The sequence below is a fragment of the Cynocephalus volans genome, chromosome 14 (genome assembly GCF_027409185.1).
Source record: "Cynocephalus volans isolate mCynVol1 chromosome 14, mCynVol1.pri, whole genome shotgun sequence".
NCBI classification, from domain to species: Eukaryota; Metazoa; Chordata; class Mammalia; order Dermoptera; family Cynocephalidae; genus Cynocephalus; species Cynocephalus volans.
In genome coordinates, this window is record NC_084473.1 from 44,109,847 (window position 1) to 44,133,051 (window position 23,205).

The following is a 23,205-nucleotide window of genomic DNA, read 5'->3' on the forward strand; positions in this document are numbered from 1 at the left end:
CCTAAAATGTTGACATTTCCTTTTGCTTGGAGAAACTGCTGCTGGACTTTGTGAGAAAACCTTCCTACCTTTGTGGCTTCTGCATCAAAGCCTTCTCCACACTCTCTTCGCCAGATGAAGAGCCCCAGGGTCTCATCCTGGGACCCAAGGTCTCTTGTTTTTGCTAACTCTGGAACAGCATTGTCCGATAGAAATATAATGCAAGCCATAAATGAGTCATGGATGCAATTTAATATTTTCTGATAGCCACATTTTGTAAAAAGTAAAAAGTATGAAATTAGTTTCGATAATATATTTTATTTAACCCAATATGTTTATCTTAATCCAAATGAATATTATCATTTCAATCTTTAATTCATACCAACAATTACAGATGAAATAATTTACATTCTTTCTTTCATACCAAGTGTATTAGTTTCCTAAGGTGCTGCCACACATTATGAAAAACTGGGTGTCACAAAACAACAGAAATTTAGGGTCTCAGTGCTAAAGACCAAAAGTCAGAAGTCAAGGCATCGGCAGGGCTGGGCCCCCTGTGAAGGCTCTAGGAAAGAATCCCTCCCTGCCTCTCGCTGGCGTCTGTTGTCTGCTGCAGTCCTTGACATTCCTTGGCTTGTGGCTGCATCACTCCAGTCTCTGCCTCCACTGTCACCACATGGCCTTCTTCTGTGAGTGTCTCTGTGTCTTCACATGGTCTTCTGGTAAGGATACCAGTCATTGGATGTATAACCCACCCTAATCTAGTAACCTCTCATCTGAACTAATTACATCGGCAAAGACCCTATTTCCAAGTAAGGTCCCATTCTGAGGTTCCAGGTGGACATGAGTTTTAGGGGGACGCTAATCAAACCAGGACAATGTTGAATTCAGCTTTGTCTAGTTGGCGAACTCAGTGACCACTCATTCATCTGATTTTTGGCTCCCTAGATTCTGTCACTGTTGTCTATTCTCTTTTTGTCTTTGTCCCTTTATTTTCATTTTTGGTGGGCCTTGGAGCAGGACCAAAGGTAAAAAGAAACATGAGATTAATTTTAATAAGATATTTTATTTCATCTAATATATACAAAATATTATCATTTCAACATGTATTTAATATAGACAATTATGAATGAGATACTTTACATTTTTTTTCATTCTAAGTCTTCAAGATCCCATATGTATACAACCCTTACAGCACATTCAGACTAGTGACACTGAAAGCTCTCAACAGCCGCGTGTGCAGCTTGGGAAGTTAGAAAAGAAGGGGCAGGTCCTCTGGCAATGCTGGGGTGGCTGGTGGGTCTCGGAGGTGGTATTTACCTGATGGTGTCACCACCTGCAGGCTCTCTCCTGATTACCTTTCGTCTGTGAGAGACGGTTGTCACTTGGCAGTGGAGGGAGGGATTCAGGTGAGACAAGTTCACAGAACTGCTGCAGCAAACCAGAAGGTGGATTTATTTGCTCGCAAGAAAAATGATGAGCACCTGGTTGCTCTCTCATCTGTAAGTGCAGCCCCTCCCCCCTTCCCTGTGGGCACAGTCGCTGGGGAGCCAGTCCTGGGCACCCAGACTCAGAACCAGGGACTTTGCTTCCTGAGTGTGGATGATTGAAAATCTCAGATGGCAGCAGTGCCAGGGATCCACCTGCCCAACAGAGACTCACCCAGTGCAGGGAGGACACCCAGACTCCCCATCCCTGGCAGGGGTGTTCCTGTGCCTGGGGGCTGGCTCTTTTCTACACCTCTTCTGCAGACCTGGCCCCTAGACAAACAACTTTATCCTTAGATACAATGGGCTTGCTGGCCTGGAGCCCATTTTATCTCTTTTCAGGATGGCTTTGCCTCTGCCTGCTTGGATTTCTGTGTGTCAATTTTATGGTCAGAGTCCCAAAGAACAGCCACATTCCTCTAGAAAATGGGCTCCCTTGAATTTTTTTGCTCCCTTGAAAGCTTGCAATTCTTTATTCTCCTAGACCCTCCCTGCCCTAGAGCCCCTGTGTTTTTCTGAGAAAACCGGAAATAAGCAGAACACAGACGTGGAAGCTGGGCCCCAGACCTGTCTTATCCACTTCTCAGGCCGTGCACATAGTAGGGGTGCAGCCCTCACTCAGGATGTGCATGCTGTGGAGTGGAGTAGGAGCATCCCCCACCCTGCCTGCCTGTCCTCAGGCCCCAATGACAGCGGTCCTGAGCAGGGCAGCAGGATGGCAGAGTCATCTCTCTTGCACTTTGGAGCAAAAAAGTCACTGGATAGAAAATGAAGTAGAGAGAAATAAAGAACGAGTACAGGGATGAGGAATCTCTGATGTCAGTTCAGAGCTACTGCCAGTCCCTTGAAGCTGCAAATGACATGAATCTCTCTCTCTCTTCCTCTTGAGAGCCTTCCAATTTTTTCCTGTGATGCACAGACCTCACAAAAAGTGACTCATCCTTACATAAGAGACAGGAATTTGAGGGGGACCAGGAGCGTGATGACTCATTGCCTTGAAATTTCCAGTGGGTTACACATGTTTTCTTAGATGATTTTTTAAAATTTATCTTTAATGGTTGTCAAAAAAAAAAATGGCTTGGGAGGCAGATTGAGGTGAGGATCCTGCATCAGGGCAGGGAGGAATAGTTGTGAAGGACAGCGGGGGAAGGGAGGCTGGGAACAGGTCCTCTCAGGTCAAGCCTGAGGACTTCTGGTGAGAAGCCAGAACGCTCCTCTCAGGACCTTAGGGCATTTCAAGAAACTTAGTAATACAGGCACCTCAGATGGCAAGAATTGGTACCTGAAGTCTGCAGAAAGTACCTTGATTTGACAGAGTTGTGACCAACTTCAATGTCACCTCCAACTCACTTCTGACTGAAAAGCTGCAGAAGACAGTAGGGCAGTGGTTCTCAGCCCTGGTCACTCGCTAGAATCCCCTGGGGAGCTTTATAAAATCCCAGTGCCTGGGCCATACCCCAGATCAGTTAAATCAGAACCTCTAGACATAGTGCCGAGGCATCAGTTTGTTTTTTTTTTTTTAGGTTTCTTAGGTGATTCCAGTGATGGAACCTGCTGGGCTGGAGGGTCTGGGGCCATTTTATACCCGGTGAATAATCCAAATTGCTGATGCCACCCGGATTCTCAGAGCGTTATTAGCCATTCTCTCAAATTTCAGGTACAACCAGATGTGGTTCTCCAGGGAGCTAGAGAGTCCCCCGCCCCCTCTTTTTTGTCATGTTGCAAAAAGCCCACAGGAAAGCAGCTCCTTGTAGGGAAAACTGGTGGCCACACAGAGCTGGCAAGTGGGCAGCTCAGGGCAGGTAGACCAGGCTTTGGGAGCCAGCAGACCTCTCAGAAGACATGGCCACCGTCGGACTTGCCTACAGGCAGCCCAGAGTCCCCCCCACCCCAGCACATCTCTCCCACTGCATCCCTGGCCTGGAGATCCAAGGCCTGTAGTTGAGACTGTGCCAGTGCTCCTCTGTCCAGGAAGCCCAGCCTAAGCCATCAATGACTCCCTGGGCCACAGGATAGAGTCATTGGCCTCATGCTGGCACTTAAGGTCACACCCAATCTTCCTCCAGCATCCCGCTCCCTCTCCTGGGTACACAAGAACCCTGCCCCTCCCTGCCTATTTCTACTTCCAGACTTCAGCTCACATCCAAACATCCTTTGGCTCACAAGATGTACAAGGTCTTCAGGCATCTCCCATGGAATACAAATTCCCCTGGCAGGAAAACCCTCTTATCAGCCCACAGCTGAGCAGGGATCTGCTGACCTGTGCTCCTGGAAGTGCAGCAAACAGGTCTTTGGCCCCTAGGAGGAGGTGGAGGAGGGAGGCAGAAAGCACCCTGCACACGATTCATCCCCCCAGCCTCAGTCTCACCCCCAGATTCCAAAAGCCTGGGTCTGGCTTTCTGTGTGTGGCTTCTGAGCTGGACACTGCCATACCATCACCCGTCCCTGCACCTCCACAGGCTTATTCCGCCCTCCTTGCCTTTGTGTCAGAGGTCAGCCTCCCCTCTAAGAGCTGGAGAAAGGAGGTCAATAACTCTGGGTCCATGCCTCTACATGCTCAGTCACATGCTGTTCTTCTGTCTGAAGCCATGGGACTGCATCTCTCTGAGCCTCTGTTTCTTCATCTGTAAAATGGAACAATAAAAGCACTAATCACACAGATGAGTTGTGAGGATTCAGTGAGGTAATGCAAGTGAAGAGCGCAGTCCTTGACACCTGGTAAGCTCGCTCGGTAAATGTCACCATGATTGCAGGGTGTGATGATGTGTTTGTACGCTCGCTTGATTCCACTTTGGGCTGTAAACGCCATGAAGGCAGGGACCTTGCCTGCCTGTCTGCTGGGTGCAGCATGTGCAGGCACCTCGTAGGGACGCAGTGAATACAAATTGAATAAATGAGTAAGACGTAAGCTACTATCCTTGTTACTTTGCCATTCTTCTCATTATCATTATTGTTCAATTATTGTTGTTGCTATTGTTATTCTTATGGAGCTCTTTTAATAAAGCCACCAGGTCTGAGGGTATTGTGTCCCCTCTCTGTCCCTCTCCATAAGCCATGTTTTGAGACCCTCTGCGTAATCCCAGTTGTCTGTGAGCATCTTCTCCCCTCCTCTGATTTCTTTGCAGCCCTCCTCTTTGGGGCCACTACTGTCCTCTGCCTCTCACTCAAGCCAAGAATCAGGGATAGTCGCACATCCCTGTGACTCCCTGCACCTGAGCAGACAGCTTCACAAGGAACCCATATGCACACAGTCTGCAACATGGGTGATTCAAAGCCTGTCCCTGAGTACCCACTGCCAGGCAGATTTTTCATCCAAGGGCTGAGTAATCGCTGCAGTAGGAAGCAGAGGCCGAGAAGGGTCAGCTTTGTGCTCTTGTCACGTGAGTCTCCCCTAGAAATACACAAAGTGGGGATCCGGATCCAGACCATCCACACAACCACCTTTTTGACCTTTTCTTTTCCTACTGCATATCTTGCTTTCTCCCTCTCTTTTCTCTCCATCTCTCTGTGCAGGTCCCTTGTTGACAAGCAGATAATACGTCCCCTGCTGCAGCTTCAGGCTAGGATTTGTTGAGCATTTCATGGTTCCTGGGCCTGCCTCCTGCAGCTACAGCTTGCATACTCTCACCAGTCTCTCTCCCCAGGGTCCTGACCTTGGGAAGAAGCTGGGACTAGGAGTAGGGCAGGGAGGAGTGAGGGAGGGATGGAAGAAGTCATAGTTGATGGTCACTTGTGACACTGCAGTGTCCTGTTTGGAAAGCTATCTGAAACAATGCAGGCACTAAAATGACAGAATCAGGAACACTCACTACACACATCTTTATTCTTAAGAGAATTAGAAAGGTAGCCTGAGCCCAAATACCTACACTCCAGGCTATCTGTGTGCTGCCTAAACATGACAATGCCAGGTGGCCTGTTAGGTTGGAATCTAAGAACATAGCCCCCTGTCCCCCAGTACAGGAGCCAGTCTTCAGAAAGGGTACTAAGAAGGAGTGTAGGAGAAGACCAAGATTTTTCTCTGTTGATTTTTCCTCAAAAGATTCACAATATGACCTAAATATTCCTAACCTCTTCTTTACGTCTATAGTTGTGAAAATGTAACCTGTCACTCAAGACCTTACCTACACCTTCCTTGACCTAACTAGTATTTTCTTCCTGCACCACTCTATACCATGACCAAAAAGACAATGCAAAAGATCAACAAAACAAAATGTTGGTTTTTTGAAAAAATAAACAAAATCAACAAGCCATTAGCTACACTAACCAAGAAAAAAAGAGAAAAGACTCAAATAAATAAAATCAGAAATGAAAAAGGAGACATCACAATTGATACTACAGAAATACAAAGGACATCAGGGATTATTATGAACAACTACAACAAATTGGAAAACCTAGAGGAAAAATATAAATTCCTGTATACATACAATCTACCAACATTTAAACAAGAAGAAATAGAAAACCTGAACAGACCAATTACAAGTAACAGACTGAATCAGTAATAAGAAGTCTCCCATTAAAGAAAAGCCCAGGATTGGATGGCTTTGCTGCCAAATTCTACCAAACATTTTAAAAAGAATTAATACCAATTCTTCCCAAACTTTTACAAAAACTGAAGAGGAGGGAACTCTTCCAAACTTATTCTACAAGGCCAGCATTACCCTGATACCAAAATCAAAGACACAACAAAAAAGAGAAAATTACAGGCCAATATCCCTGATGAACATAGTTGCAAAATTTCTCAACAAAACAATGGCAAACTGAATCCAGCAGCATATTAAAAAGATCATTCACCATAATCAAGTGGGATTTATCCCAGGGATGCAAAGTTGTTTCAACACACACAAACCAATAAATGTGATATACCACATCAACAAAATGAAGGACAAAAACCATATCATCTCAATTGGTACAGAAAAAAATTTTGATAAAATTCAACATCCCTTCATAATAAAACCCCCAACAAAGTAGGAATAGAAGGAATGTACCTCAACACAGTAAAACCCGTATATGACAAACCAACAGCTAATATCATACTGAATGGGGAAAAGCTGCAAGCTCTTCTAAGAACTGAAACAAGACAAGGATGCCCACTCTCATCACCACTTCTATTGAACATAGTATTGGAAGTACTAACCAGAGCAATCAGACAAGAGAAAGAAATAAAGGGCATCCAAATTGGAAAAGATGAAGTCAAATTGTCTCTGCAGATGACATGATCTTATATACAAAAAAACCTAAAAGCTCCACCCAAAAACTCTTAGAACTGATAAACAAATTCAGTAAAGTTTCAGGATATGAAATCAACATACAAAAATCAGGAGCATTTCTATACACCAATAACAAACAAGATGAAAAAGAAATCAAGAAAGCAATACCATTTACAATGGCTACCAAAAAAATAAAATACCTAGGAATTAATTTAACCAAGGAGGTGAAAGATCTCTATAAGGGAAACTATAAAACACTGGTGAAATAAATTGATGAGGACACAAAGATATGAAAAGACATTCCATATTCAAGGGCTGGAAGAATTAATATTGTAAAAATTGCCATACTACCAAAAATGATCTACAGGTTCAATGCAATCCCTATCAAAATACCAATGACATTCTTCACAGAAATAAAAAACAAAAAATCCTAAAATTCGTATGGAACCACAAAATGCCCCAAATAGCCAAAGCAATCCTGAGCAAAAAGGACAAAGCTGGAGATATCACATTACCTGACTTCAGAATATACTACAAAGCTATAGTAACCAAAACAGCAAGGCATTGGCATAAAAACACACACAGACCAATAGAACAGAACAGAGAACCCAGAAATAAAGCCGTGTATTTACAGCTAGCTGATTTTCAATAAAGGTGCAAAGAGTATTCAATGGGGAAAGGACTGTCTCTTTGATAAATGGTGCTGGGAAAATTGGATATCCACATGCAGAATGTTGAAAATAGATCCCTCTCTCTCACCATGTTCAAAAATCAACTCAAAATGGATTAAAGACCTAAATTTAAGACCTGAAACTATAAAACTACTACAAGAAAACATAAGGGAAATGCTACACAAAATGGGAATGGGCAGTGCTTTTTCGAAGAAGGCTACAAAGGCATAGGCAACTAAAGCAAAAACAGACAAATGTGACTGCATCTAACTAAAAGTTTCTGCACAGCAAAGGACAAAGTCAACAAAGTGAAGAGACATCCTACGGAATGGGAGAAAGTGTTTGCCAACTACACAAGGGGCTAATATTCAGAATGTATAAGGAACTCAAACAGCTCAACAGCAAAAAAACAAATAATCCAATTTAAAAATGGGCAAAGGAACTGAACAGACATTTCTCAAAAGAAGACATACAAATGACCAACAGGCACATGAAAAAATGCTCAATATCACCAATCATCAGGAAAATGCAAATTAAAATCACAGTGGGGTATCACCTTACCTCAACTAGAATGGTTATTATCAAAAAGACAGAAAATTACAAATGCTGGCGAAGACGCAGAGAAAAGGGAACTCTCCTACTTTGTTTGTGGGAGTGTAAATTGGTATAGCCATTGTGGAAAACAATATGGAGGTTCCTCAGAGAACTAAAAATAGATCTACCTTAGGACCCAGCTATCCCACTACTGGGTAAATACCCAGAGGAAATGAAATCAATACATCAAAGAAACACGTGTACTCCATGTTCATTGCAACACTATTCACAATAGACAAGAGATGGAATCAACCTAAATGCCCATTAACAAACTAATGGATTTTTTTTAAAAACTGTGGTATATATACACAATTGAATATTATTCAGCTATTAAAAAAATGAAATACTGTCATTTGTAGCACATGGATGGAAATGGAGAACGTCACGTTAAGTGAAGTAAGTCAGGCACAGAAAGATAAATACCATATGACCTCACTCATATATGGAAGCTAAAAAAGCGTGGGTCTCATGGAAGTAGAATAGTGGTGACCAGAGGCCGAAGGGTGGGAGATTGGAGGAGGAAGGAGAAGTGGAGGATTGACGGGTACAAAGCTATGCTGTCTACTGTAATCAAAGTACGGTATATACATGTACTGAAACAACACACTGTACCACACAAATATGTACAAATAAATATTAAAATTGTTTTTAAAGGCAGAAAAAACAAAAAAAAACCTTACCTAAATCTTCCTTGACTTAATTAGTATTTTCTTCCTGCACCATTCTCTACTGGGGGATTGCCATTGATTAGCCTGATCAAAGGACAAGGATGACCTCATTAATCCAATACTCTAATTAACTCTCATATTTATATCAGCAATTTTAAAAGGATTATAAAGCAAGGACCATCTTTGATAATTCTATCTTTTCTTTTTATTCAGAAGAGCATTGTAGGGCAATGTTTCCTAAAATCTATTTCATGAATCTCAAGTTTTGTGAGATGTTAATTGGTGTTATGCTTTAAAAAAAAAAAAAGTCTAATCAGTCTGGGGGATATTGGACTTTAAAAATGAATATGTTCCTTATTGCATGATTCCAAGTCTTTACCAAATGCATTAGAGAAGGGTAGAGAGTTTTCTAAATTTCCTTGACCACTCAACACTCTCCTTTGGGGGATGCCATGTGACTGGTGCAGGGCCCAGACTTTGGGAAATTGTCTTGGGTTGCAGGATGTCAAACAGAAAGGTCTGTGAAGCAAGTATCAGCTATTGGAATGCTTGGTGACAAAGCTCTTCCTGTTGTAATCGCCTTAACATGGGCTCCACATTCAGCAGGCCCCCTAACTGCTCTCTTTCAGGTGAGCTCCTAGGCTTTAGAGAGCTTTTCTTATCTTCATGAGTCTCTCTGAATGAGGGTCCTGAAAGCTTTAGGCCTTGGGCAAGCACCACCCACATCCATCTGCTCAAAATAATTCAGGTGAAGCCAGAGCTTTCTGTGTAGGAGGCAACTGGAAACATGTATATAAACCACTTCAGCATCCTGACGTTATGTAGCTTCAAAATGATTCCAAACACTTCCATAGTTTGCTACAGGAGTGGCATGTTTTGCTGTGAGGAGAACTTGGAGTGAATTCCTCCTGCCCCTCGAGAATGTGACATCAAAACTTATCAGACCCCATATGTGAGCTACTGACCTCAACCACTGAACTTCAAAATACATATAAATCTAAGAGTTCGACCAGACATTTTAAGAGCTCAGGTTTCAACAGGGCTACACCCTGGTAGCCTTTGAAATTTGAAACCTCGCCCACCGACACAGGCACCACGCTGTAGTGTCAAGGGATCCTACGCGTCCTCACGGATCTCCGCTGTGTTGGCCCAGCCATGTCTCCCCAGAACCACTCTAATAAAAGTACTCCCCAAACTTTAATCAGACTTTACTGTCCAGAGTCTGGCTGCCCTCCTAACTGAGCAATGAGACCTTAATACTTTTGGAACTCACTCGCTATGTGATTACTGTACCTTGTCTACCAAGTGTATTCCCTGTGAGATTTATTCACAGTATTCTCTCCCTCTTTAAGCATTGTGAACCTAAGGAAAAAAATTATCTTCGTATGGCAATATACTGTGTGATTTGTAAAATCATTCTTTGATCATCTCCTTATTTTAACCACACACAACACATGAAATCTGGGAAATGAAGAAGGAAGGAATTGGGTTTAAAAATTGGTTTAACAAAGTATAAATGCCATAACTATCCAACAACAGGGGCATGTTGGATAAAGGCATGCTGCCTCTCTGGAATATCATGAAACTGCATAACACATGGACAGATTGCCGAGAGACAACATCAGGTGAAAAGAGGCTGTAATGCAGGGGGGCATTGTTAGTTTTCAAGAAGGTGGCGGGGTCTCCCAGACATGGCCTCTGTTTGGCCCAGTACCAGGAGGCCTCTTTGAGTGTGAAATGTGAAGCCCCCAGGAAATGGCCTGGAAGGGCTGAAAAGAAACACAAGGTGTGGGAGGGGGACTTGCTGAATCTTACAATACGAAAGAAACAGCAGGAATTGGAGAGATGGGGCTGGCAGCTGGAGGGGAGACAGGAGCTGCCAAGTGGGGCATCCAGGCGCTTAATTGGTATCTGCGTAAAGGAAGGGTCATCGAGGACTTCTCAGGCAGAAAGTCGTAGAAGTATGGAACATTCTGTTTTAAGTCATCCGCTATCTTGTCACATGAGGTCATATCCCTCTCAACCCTTCATGCCTTTACCGAGTGATCAGGGCAGAGTACCCCAATGCAGGAGAACTGAACCAGGGCTGGCTCCCACCCCCGCTCCTGGCAGGACCCTGAGGGCTGCTGGGTTTACCAGCACACCTGCTGTCAGGCAGGGGCCGGCAGGAAACTCACGCTCAGAGTGGATAATGACAGCAGAGTTGAATAAAGGCCATTTACAAAGGTGGGGGCAGGCTGCAGGGAAACCACAAGGGGCTGCGTAGTCCCCAAGGCTGGTATCAGCCCAGCACCATTAGCTCCACCAGGCCTGAGAAAGGAGGGTGGGGAGAGAGAGGGCTGGAAGCTGCCTGACAAAAGCTGTGACCTGCTGCTGAGGGACACAGCCAGCCTCAGTGACCCTACAAGGAAGGAGTAGGGAGAAGATGTTACAGGGTGAATTGTGTCCCCCAAAATCCATATATTGAAGCCCTAACCCCCAATACTTTAGAATGTGGTTATATATGGAGATAGAGCTTTTACAGAGGTAATTAAGTTAAAATTTGGGGTTCCTAATCTAATTCGCTGGGTGTCCTTATAAGAAGAGGAAATTTGGACACACAGAGACACCAGTGTTGTGAGCACAGAGAGGAAAGCCACGTGAGCGCACAGCAAGAAGGGCCCATCTGAGAGCCAAAGAGTGAGGCCTCAGAAGAAACCGACCCTGCCGACACCTTGATCTCAGACTTCCAGCCTCCAGATCTGTGAGAAATAAGTTTCTGCTGCTTAAGCCTCCCCGTCTGCAGTATTCTGTTATGGAAGCCCAAACAAACTAACACAATGAATACCCAAACCTCACCCTCCTTCTTCCTTGCAGTCTCTGGCCTGTACCCTGCATGGGCCGAACCCCACCAAAAGCCAGAGGGCATGGCAATGAATGGGTAAGGTTGACATGGATCAGCCTCCCCGGCCCAGAGCAGGTGCAGAAGGTGGAGAGTGGACCCGGAGGGGCAGACAGAGGGTGCTGCACACCTGCGAGGGCTGTTGAGCCACTTTACTGTATCATAGGATGGGCGACCCAGGCTTCTGACACCAGGTTCTCTCGCAGGACACAGAACGGCATGGTGAGAGCAGGCCAGCACTTGGACTAAGACTGGGAGAAAAGAGCAAAAATAACAAGGGTTGGCAGTATTATGGCTTTTTTCCAAGCTTTTCTTTACCAATATGGTATGTTGTTTTTAGACTAAAAAGAGGCTATCCAGGACTGGTTGATTAGCTCAGTTGGTTAGAGTGCAGTGTTATAACACCAAGGTCAAGGGTTCGGATCCCCATACCGGCCAGCCACCAAAAAAAAAGAGCATCCAGAGGCAGACTTTTCAGAAAAAATGGCTTACTCCAGCTCGGGGAACAGCTATTGGGGGGCAGGAGGCTGCAGGGGCAGAAGGTGGTGAATGAGGCCCGCAGCTCCCTTGAACTATTTTCAGCTGCATCAGAAGAGCGGAGTACAGGTCTGCTGTGCACATCCTGGGTTCTCTCGTGGTAGAGAGTAGACTAAGAGTGTGACCCTCTTGGGTGTGGCAAGTGACTCCCCCAGCCCTGGTCTCCATCTCGATGTGCGCAGGCACCCAGGACACACTTCAGAGGGGAAGAAAAGCTTGGAGGGCTGCCCCAAGTACCCCTTGCTTTTTCCCAGAGTCTTGGGGAGCTGCCATCTGTGGCTCTGCCCGGTGTCCTTGCCTAAGGTCCAGGACACTGCTGCCTGCCCAGCTCTCCTCCCACTCCACAGCTGGAGCCCAGGACTGTCGACCAGCTGGCGCTCCCTGCCAGCCCCTCCCTGCTCAGCCCCACTCCCTGCAACCCACAAGCTTGGGTTTTCCAGACTAGGAGGTGCTGGTTGACACATGTGTTCTCACGGGGACCTCAGGCAGGGCTGAGCTGGGGGTGGGGGTGTTCTGGAAACATACCTGTTCCCCTTACACAGAGCTGCTATATGACACATGCTCAGCTGCTTCCTGAACCTCCTTAACCTGCAGGAATCAATCAAATGAGAACATTAACACAGGACCACCTACTTCACAAGGCCAGCAGGGGAGCAGAATGAGAATCAGGACTGGGGGTCAGAAGGCATGGCATGTAGGCATGTTTGACAAATGGGGAGGGGGCAGGTAAGACTCAAAGCAACTAGACTGCGAAGGCCTCTGGGAGGGAACCCAGCCACCTGCTCTGGATGACCTGAGTTCATGATAATAGCTCACAATTGTTGGGCACACACCTGATCTGAGTGCACTCCCTGTATCAACTCTTCTAACATTCCTGGCCACTCTCTAAAAGCATCGTATAGATGAGGAAATGGGACACAGAGGGGTCACATAACTAGTCCATGGTCACACAAGTAATGGCACAGCCAGGATTTGAACTTAGGCAGACTCCAGAGGCTGCTCTCTGAGTTGCTGGTCTGTTTCCTCCTAGCTGAAGGTAGCAGGGAAGGTTGCTTACTGCCTGCAGCAAAACATGATCTATTTCCATGAGCAAGAAGAAGCCCTTGTGAGTACCACAGGCTGGTCATATAAAGTCCAAAAGAGCCCCATGCTTTCTCCTGGCCAAGGTCTACCTCTGTCCTCGTGCTGATGAGGTTGTCCCTGGCTCACTGGGGCTCAGCTGGGCTCAGAGTTCCTACAGTCCTGCCCTCCCAGAGTATCTACTCACAGGTTCAGCTGGGACTTACAGAGCTCCCTAGGAGGAATTAAGTGTGGGTAACAGTAGAGACAGTCCATTTCCAATCTTTTGAGTCCTCCCTGGGGGCTATTTGACCTGAACTCTTTGACCTCCAGGATCTTAACAGAAGCCTAAACCAAAGCCTACTTGTTTAGGACACATTAGTCAAATACAGGATGCAAGCTGGGAGTCCACTTGCGCAGGAGCAGACTCCTCCCTGACCACTGCTGCCTCCTCCACCCAGAATCTCAGAAATAGACAAGGAACAGTATCTCAATGGCCCAGCTGTCTGGCTTGGAGGCGGGGTGTATTAGTCCGTTTCTGTTGCTTATAACAAAATACCTGGATCTGAGTAATTTATTAGAAAACAAAATTTATTGCTTACAGTTTTGGAGGCTGGGAAATCCACAGTCCAGGGAACACATCTGGTGAGATGACTCAGTAATGCAGGGTGTCACATGGCAAGAATGGCAGGAACAAGAGAGAGAGACTCTCATGTGCTCCCTTTTTGAAGTTCCTAGAACCACGCCCCTGACCACCATTATTAATCCATTCACTACTGCATGGTCCTACAATCTAATCACCTCTTCAAGGCCCCACCTTCCAATTACCATAATAGGATTTCTCACCCTCTTAGCAGTCACAGTGGGGATCAAGCTTCTAATACATCAAATCTGGGGGACACAATTCAATTCATATCATGAGGAGAGAGGAAAAGGTGTAGGCCTTTAATATTCCTTTTCTTGACATCAGAAAGCATCCCCCATTAATCAGCTCCTTCCCCAGGCAAAGAGCTGAGCTGGGAGAGTCGCAGATGGGGAAGTGTCTTCACTATCCTTTACTAGAAATCCAGAGATCTCCAGCTGGAGGTGGTGGAGTTTTCAGTCCTCACCTCATATACACTCAGGTGGCATGAGACATTCCAAGGCAAACTAGACAGTGGATACTTAATAATTCATCAACATTGTCCAACACAATTTTGAGTGTAAAATATCTCATAATTCCAATTGATAGCACACACTGAGGCAAGGCACCCGTAAAACAAGCAGTGAGAGACAGTTATAGGACAGGCACTTCCTAAGATCCTTCTATGTCTGCCTGAGTGAGGAACAAACCTGCCATAATGAGCTCTATCCAGCAAAACAGCCTGAGCGTTGGAAGGGCAAAGTGGTCATTACTTGAGCCCACCCATCTCGCCTTCCAAGGGATGTGTTTGCACCCTGGGGTGTGGCTTGCTAGGAAAAGCTAAAAGAGAATGACACATGGGGACCAGGCAACCAGCTATGGGGCTCTCTAACATGAGAGGGAACATACTTTTCCTACCCATTTTTCAGTGAAGCATAGAAGCAGCAGGGACACTTTTAACTGCCATTAACAGAAAACCCAACTCAAAGTGGCTTAAACAATAAGAAATGTATCATCTTATATAACAAGAAATCACAAGGTAGGCTGGCTCCAGGCAAGGTTAATTTAGCAGCTCGATGACAACACCAAGGACCCAACTCCTTCCCCCCTCTCTGCTCTGCTGTCCTCAGTGCTGTAGTCAGCTTCAGGCTAGGAGCCGGGTGCCTAAAGTGGTTCTGCACACAACATCCAGAGGTTTAAAGAAACCATCTCCTCCTGTGAGATTAAGATGAGAAACCTTCCCCTGAGGCATCCCTTATAGACTTCCTCTTCTCACTGATCAGAATTGGGTCCCATGGCCATGCCTAAGCCAATCACAGGTAAGAGATTGGGCCACTCTGATTGGCTTGAACCAATCGGAATCTACCTTCGGGGACTAGGGATGGCCCCAGCTGGCAGAAGGCCAGGGCTGGCTGAAGGTGTTTGCCTGAATAGAATCAGGCTCTGTTACTGAGGAAGGTGAACTCCAGCTGAGAAGGCCAACCCCAAGAGTTAACGTAGCAGGCACTGAAGACAGACAGTCATTTTCTTTAAGTGGCTTGCTGAAGGGCACAGAGCTATAAGTGGCAGAGGTAGAATCAAATTCAGAAAGAGAACAAGGCTAAAGATAAACTGAGCTTAGTTCACAGTTGTCCCCAGGACAGTCCCATGATGAAGGGGCCTCTTCCTCTGGGGAACTGGCTATTCTGTCATCCTGAAAGTGAAGGGCACAGCAATAGCTTTCTGAGGCAGGGGACCCCCCCACACTCCACCATGACCCCATGAATCCTCTCTCTGCCAACGTCCAGTCAGCCCAGCGATCACATCACAGCTGCATTTTTCTACCTCTTCTGTACAAAATGATTCCAAAAAGTTTGACAGTTTTTCCTCTGTCCGCGTTTGATTTATGGCTGCAATTACAAGCTTTCCTTCACACCGTCTGCGTGCCAACAGATGTCTTCTGCAAGTCAGCAGTGCTGTCATCCAGCTGCTCGCTCAAATCCCCAGCCTGTGTGCTATGGAGGACCTTTCCTTCCACATTCTGAGAGATGCCAGGCCCTGCCCCTCCCCCCTCCCACACTGGCTGGGTCTGGACTGCCTGGGATGTATGAGTTGGGTGAGAGGTTGATGATCTCTTTCAACAGAGATCCTGAAAGGCAGGAGAAACTACTCCCTCCACCCGAAACCCACCTGGGATGGCTCAAAGAGCAATGTCTGCAATGGGGTGGGGGTGTGGAATACCCACCCAGAGCTTCCTCCCAGCTGAGATCTTCACCACATATTTCAGTGGGGATCCGGTCCTAAGAACAGACAAACCTCCGGGGCACATTTGATTAGTGCACCAGCTTCACTTCTTCCCTTTTTTGCTTCTCCTTCCTAAAATAACCACTCTGGAGTCTGAGTCTCTGGATTCAAATCTTGCCTCTGCTTCTTGAACAAGTTACTTACCTCTCTGTGTCCCAATTCCTTCTGTAAAATGGGGATAATGAGAGTATCTTAGTTTGGGGTGCTATGACAGAATACCACAGACTGGGTGGCTTATACAACACTTACTTCTCACAGTTCTGGAGGCTGAGAAGTCCAAGATCAGGTCCAACATGGCGGGGTCTGGTGGGGGCACTCTTGCAGGTTGCAGACCACCAACTTCTCCTTTCATCCTTATATGGAGGAAAAAGAGTGAGCTAGATCTCTGGCCTCTTCTTACGAGGGCGCTACTCCTATTCATGAGGGGTCCACCCACATGACCTAATTATCTCCCCAAGGCTCCACCTCCTAATACCATCACACTGGGGGTTAGGTTTCAACATATTTGGGGAACACAAACATAACTGATAGTACCTACCCCGCAGAGCTGTTCTGTGTATTAAATAAGACTAGATTTCAATCCTCAGCTTAGTGTCTGGCATACAGCATGTGTTAGTCTCTATATGTTAGTTTTTATTATTCCTACTCTTTGTGTTTCTTTTCTAATGTGGAATAGCTGAGCATCTCACACCTGCTGGGCACTATGCAGGTTGTCTCCACATGGTATCTCAGGTCTCCTCACAGCCGCTCTGGAAGATAACACCCCGGTCTTGCAGATGAGCACACCCAGGTTCAAGGGCCTGGGAACTTGTCCTGGGTCTCACCACCAGGCAGTGGAACAATGTAAATTGCAACCCAGATCTGAGTCCAGAGCCCATATTTTTCACTACACCAACTGCCTTGCAAAGTCATTTTATGTGAGTAATTTTTTTAAAAGAAATTTGGGAGAATTAAGGATACTCTAAGATGTGGGAAAGGGGCATTGCTATTTAGGGCACGGTGCCACAATTCCAGAGTCACCAAGCATCCTGGGCCTCCTCTAAGAAAGGAAGGCAGGGACTTCAGAACCCTCATGCTCTGCCACATCTGTGACTTCTATTGTCTACTGCCTGGTTCTCCACAGTGATCCTAGGAAACCGGTGAAAAAGAAAGGCCTCCATGCTCATTGCATGAAAGCATGTTTCAAAAAAAACAAAAAAGCCAAGAATGTCAGGGCAGGGAGGTGCTAGTGTGGCCCTCAGAAGGACAAGGTTCTCTCTTTCCCTTCCCACTGTCCTCCTTGGCTGACTCAAGGACATCCACTGGGCCACTGTGCTAGAAGATGGGGCACTGTGCCTGTTTAAAAACCCAGTGCTCTGGGGCATGACCCTCTCAGGCCATGCCAGAGCAGTGCTGAGCCTGGGCTGGCTCCTGGGCCCTCATCCTCTTTGCTGAGCGCAGAGAGGCAAGGCCCAGGGACGGCTCTCCCTTAGAACGGTGCTTCTCTGTGGGTGTCCCTCTCGCTGCTTGTTTCCACATAGCCCCAGACATCTCCTGCACCTTCCTCTTCCCTGGCCCCAAGCTCACTCCTATTCAGATAAGGTGAACCTGAGTCTATTCCCAGGCAGGACACGTGAGTCATGTAGGCCCACACATGGGGCAACTGCTGCTTCCTGGTGTGGCATATACTCCCCTGAGACTCAAGTGTGGCCTTAGGAGGAAGAGGCTCTTTGGCCTGAGGCTCTAGGCCTGATAGGCTGAGGAGAAACATGGCCCAGTGTTGCTTGCTAGGTTTGGGGTCAATTCCCAGCTAGCAACGTGTATCCTATTACTTTGCTTTACCTTTTCTTGTGAGGGGCTGAGAGGCTAGGAAAGGTTTGAGTACTTCTGGGTCCTCTGATGGAAAATCCATCTTAAGGCCATCTCAATCTCACCATGACTTCTTGAGTGTATGGTGGCAGTTACACTGAAAAAAGAAAAGAAGAAAGAGAGAGAGAGAAAGAAGAAAGGAAAGAAGGAAGGAAGGAGGGAGGGAGGGAGGGAGGGAAGGAAAGGAGAGGGCGTGCTGTGTCCTCAAGCCTTTGGAGATAAAAAGATTGTGTCTTTGGCCCTTGGGAGTTTGCAGTTAAAAGGCTCATGCATTTTCCTGACATGAGGCCACAGACACCAAAAGCATTTATCTTAGTAAGGGAGACAAGTCCAAGAAAGATGGAGCTGCTGGGGGTTGGAGGACAGATCTGGGAGAGGGGGAGAGCAGAGCAAGAGAGCCCGTGTCTGTGCCCTGCGGATCTAACAAAGTGCCTAGACTTAGAGCAGATGCTTCAATGTCCTGTAACACAAGCTCTAATGATCCTAAGGCAGCTGTGGAAAGGGGCTAGAAACAGCTCCTGACAAACCATCCACGTTTCCCGCAGAAGACCAGAGCTTGGTTTCAGACCTTCGGTCTTTGGGTGAGGATGTGATGGGCAAGGCCAAGGTCCAGCTGGCTGGTAGAAATGTGGGATGGGTCCTCAGGAGGGAGCTGTGGCTGGGGATGCAAGTTTGGGAGCACAGACTGAACATGCAGTGATGGTGACTGTGTGGGGTTGGCTGAGGGGTGAGGACTGGGCTCTGAGGGGACAGGGGAGGGGAGGGCTGGCCTCCAGGAACACGGTGTTCTCAGGAAACAGCAGTTCCTATTGTAAATCCTGGCTCTTTGCCTGTGACAAACTTCCTGATTCTGAACTGCACAGCTCTCAGTGCTGGCACCTTCCCCATGCCGAGCAGGGCATGGGGGGCACTCGCCTTCGTGAAGACCTACTGTGTGCTGGCACCGTGCTGCAAGACCACCACCCTGACTCCCTTGGAGGTGGGTGCTGCTGTTCCCATAGAGCAGATGAGCACATGGGGTGAGGGGCAGAGACCGAGCAGCACCTCCCAGCTCCTCAGAGGCAGGGCCACACCTTGGCGGGGTCAGCTTGCTTTGCAAGGCAGCAAAATCCCCAAACTGGGATTGCAGGACCTACATTCTCATCCCAGGTGAGCCACTCATTACCTGGCTGTGCTAGGGCAGAACCTGTCACTTCTTTCAGCCTCGGTTTCCTTGCCTATAACAAGGATGCTGGATCTCAGAACCCCCTTTTAACTTCAAGGTTCTAGAATCACACTTCTGGAACCAGTCGGTGCCCCATGAACAGCTTGTTTGTTTTCCTACATTGGTTTTTTTTTTTTTTTTATAAAATCTTTTGGATTTTATTTATTTATTTATTTATTTTTTTTTTTAGTTTTACTTTATTTTGTCAATATACAATGTGGTTGATTATTGTGGCCCATTACTGAAACCTCCCTCCCTCCTTTCTCCCCCTCTCCCTCCCAACAATGTCCTTTCTGTTTGCTTGTTGTATCAACTTCAAGGAATTGTAATTGTTATGTCTTCTTCCCGCCCCCCCCCCCCCCCCCGGTTGTTTGTGTATTTATTTATTTATTTTTAGCTCCCACAAATAAGTGAGAACATGTGGTATTTCTCTTACTGTGCCTGACTCGTTTCACTTAATATAATTCTCTCTAGGTCCATCCATGTTGTTGCAAATGGCAGTACTTCATTCTTTTTTATAGCAGAGTAGTATTCCATTGTGTAGATATACCACATTTTCCGTATCCACTCATCTGATGATGGACATTTGGGCTGGTTCCAACTCTTAGCTATTGTAAAGAGTACTGCAATGAACATTGGACAACAGGTATATCTTCGACTTGATGATTTCCATTCCTCTGGGTATATTCCCAGCAGTGGGATAGCTGGGTCATATGGTAGATCTATCTGCAATTGTTTGATGAACCTCCATACCATTTTCCATAGAGACTGCACCATTTTACAGTCCCACCAACAATGTATGAGAGTTCCTTTTTCCCCGCAACCTTGCCAGCACTTAACATTCACAGTCTTTTGGATATTAGCCATCCTAACTGGGGTGAGATGGTATCTCAGTGTGGTTTTGATTTGCATTTCCCAAATGCTGAGTGATGTTGAGCATTTTTTCATCTGTCTTTTGGCCATTCGTATATCTTCCTTTGAGAAATTCCTATTTAGCTCTTTTGCCCATTTTTTAATTGGGTTACTTGTTTTTTTGTTGTAAAGTTGTTTCAGTTCCTTGTATATTCTGGATATTAATCCTTTGTCAGATGTATATTTCGCAAATATTTTCTCCCACTCTATTGGTTGTCTTTTAACTCTGTTAATTATTTCTTTTGCTGTGCAGAAGCTTTTCAGTTTGATATAATCCCAGTTGTTTATTTTTCCTTTAGTTGCCCGTGCTTTTGGGGTCATATTCATGAAGTCTGTGCCCAGTCCTACTTCCTGAAGTGTTTCTCCTATGTTTTCTTTGAGTAGTTTTATTGTTTCAGGGTGTACATTTAATTCTTTAATCCATTTTTAGTTGATTTTGGTATATGGTGGGAGGTATGGATCTAGTTTCATTCTCCTGCATATGGATATCCAGTTATCCCAGCACCATTTGTTGAAGAGGTAGTCTCTTCCCCAGTGTATAGGCTTGGTGCCTTTGTCAAAGATCAGATGGCTGTAGGTATGTGGATTAGTTTCTGGATTCTCTATTCTATTCCATTGATCAGTGTGTCTGTTTTTATGCCAGTACCATGCTGTTTTGGTTATTATAGCTTTTTAGTATAGTTTAAAGTCTGATAGTGTTATACCTCCAGCTTTATTATTATTATTATTATTTTTGCTCAGAATTGCTTTGGCTATGCATGGTCTTTTGTTATTCAATATAAATGTCTGGATAGTTTTTTCCATTTCTGAGAAATATGTCATTGGAATTTTGATGGGGATTGCATTGAATTTGTAGATCACTTTGGGTAGTATGGACATTTTCACAACGTTGATTCTTCCAATCCAAGAGCATGGGATATCTTTTCATCTTCTGTGTCCTCTTTAATTTCTCTCCACAATGGTTTGTAGTTCTCATTATAGATTTTTCACATCCTTGGTTAACTCAATTCCTAAGTATTTTATTTTGGGGGTGGCTATTGTAAATGGTCAAGCTTTCTTGATTTCTCTTTCTGCATGTTCACTATTGGAGAATAGAAATGCTACTGATTTTTGTGTGTTGATTTTGTATCCTGCTACTTTACTGAAATCATTTATCAACTCCAAGAGTTTTTTTGTAGAGGCTTTAGGCTGTTCGATATATAGGATCATGTCATCTGCAAAGAGGGACAGTTTGACTACATCTTTTCCAATCTGGATGCCCTTTATTCCCTTCTCTTCTCTGATTGCTCTGGCTAGTACTTCCAACACTATGTTGAATAGAAGTGGTGAGAGTGGGCATCCTTGTCTAGTTCCTGTTCTTAAGGATTCATCAGGATGATATCGGCAGTGGGTTTATCATATATGGCTTTAATTATGTTGAGATACTTTCCATCTACACCTAACTTGTAGAAAGTATTTATCATGAACGAGTGTTGAATTTTATCAAATGCTTTTTCAGCATCTACAGAGGTGATCATATGGTCCTTGTGTTTGATTTTATTTATATGGTGTATCACATTTATTGATCTGAGTATGTTGAACCAATCTTGCATCCCTGAGATGAATCCCACTTGATCATGGTGTATAATTTTGCAAATGTGTTGCTGTATTCTATTAGCTATTATTTTATTGAGGATTTTTGCATCATATTCATCAAAGATATTGGCTTGTAGTTTTCTTTTTTAGTTGTATCTTTACCTGGTTTATATCTGGGTGTCCTACAAGCTCTTGTGGTGAGAAAAGAGTATTTCTCCCAAAGCAAGTCAAACCTACTTGAGCAGAGGCCTGTGCCTCCCTCTCAGGACTAAATCTCCGTCTGCCTCTGAATTACATTCATCTCGACAAACATTAACTGGACGAATCACATGCCTGGCTCTGTGCTGGACATCACTGAGCTCAAGGAACTTTTCTCTGGGAATTCTTAGTCTGGTAGAGGAAACAGACAGTAAAATCTCACTGAGAGAAGGGCAAGAGAGCAGGAGAATGAAGGGAGCAAATCACTGTCAGGAAAGGAGGTCAGGGGAGGTTTTGCAGAGGAGATGGTTCCTTGGCAGGTTTTGAAGGATAATAAGAGTTCAACAGGCAGACAAGACACACAAAACAATGCTTCTAGGCAAAGGGCATAGAATGTGCAAAGGCATGGAGGTGTGAGACAGCGCAGCACAGGGCAGAGCTGGAAGGGTCTGAAATGGAATGAATATGTAGAATACGGAGCCCAGGGACAGAGCTGAGCTTCGATGGGAGCGCCACGTGCCCTCCCTCCTAGCGCTCTCCTGCTGGGGGAGTGACCCCAGCCAATCCAACCTGACTTCAAATGCTCCTGGGTCCCAAACAGCCATGCTCCTTCCTCTGTCTCAGAGGCCCAGCATTCTGTTTTCCACTATAAGAGGCAGGAAATAGAGGACCTGGGTGAGATGAGGGACCCACCCAAAGACCTGCCAGTCCAGCAACTCCAGTCCTGTGACTCTCTTGACCTGCGCCTTTAGACCCATGGCTCCCAACAGGGGGCAATTTTGGCAAAGTCTTGAGATGATTTTGGCTATCATGACAGGGGTATTACCAGCCTCTAATGGGTAGAAGCTGGGGACTCTGCTAAACATCCTGAAATGTACAGGGCAGCCCCCAGAACAAAGAATTCTCCAGCCCCAAATGTCAACAGTGCTGAGGTTGAGAAACCCTACTTTAGACTGGGGTGTCAGGGATAGCCCTGCTCACAGAAGTCAGAAGGATGGAAGCCAGGAGGGGTATCCTAGTGATGAGAGAAATTCTGATAATAGTGACAGTGAGAGTTCGTGTGCCCATGTCACTGATGAGGCTTAGAGAGGCTGTGACCATACCAAGGCCTCTTGTAGGCAGGGGTAGGACCAGGCCTGGAGGCCACTTCTCTGGCCTCCTAGGTCAAGCTTATTGTATGCCTCCTGGACAGGGTCGCAGCAGACCCCCAAGTATTCTCTGAAGGGCTCCTTCTCTCCCCCTTGCATTGTCCCCCACTCCTGACAGCCAGTGGGCTCAGTGGTCTTTTTTTCTTCTTTGGAACTTACAGCATGATCAGAGGTGTCTGACGCTGTGGACCATGGGGGCCCAATTAGATGTCTGTCAGGAGCAGCCCCAAGCCCACCCTTCTCCAGCCTCACTCTGGGTGTTTTGGCAACTTGTTCTGACTCCAGGACATTGTTTCTGCCCTGCTGTAGCTCCACTTTTATTTGTTTATAGA

General features: G+C 45.7%; 1 protein-coding gene across 5 annotated transcripts in view; it reads right to left on the minus strand.

Moving 5' to 3' along the window:
* Positions 1-360: 360 nt before the first annotated feature.
* Positions 361-23,205, minus strand: part of MCFD2 (multiple coagulation factor deficiency 2, ER cargo receptor complex subunit) — a 56,514-nt gene continuing 33,669 nt past the window's right edge. For 2 of the 5 annotated variants that reach the window (XR_010021638.1, XR_010021635.1), the window contains 6 exons: positions 17,810-17,933; positions 16,238-16,341; positions 12,550-12,612; positions 11,618-11,738; positions 8,619-8,690; positions 369-4,090 (listed from right to left, as the gene is read on the minus strand). The gene's annotated coding sequence lies outside the window, so the exon portion shown is untranslated. Of the gene's footprint in view, positions 4,091-8,618; positions 8,691-11,617; positions 11,739-12,549; positions 16,154-16,237; positions 16,342-17,809; positions 17,934-23,205 lie in introns of all 5 variants that reach the window. The other 3 variants (XR_010021637.1, XR_010021636.1, XR_010021639.1) reach the window with 3 other exon arrangements.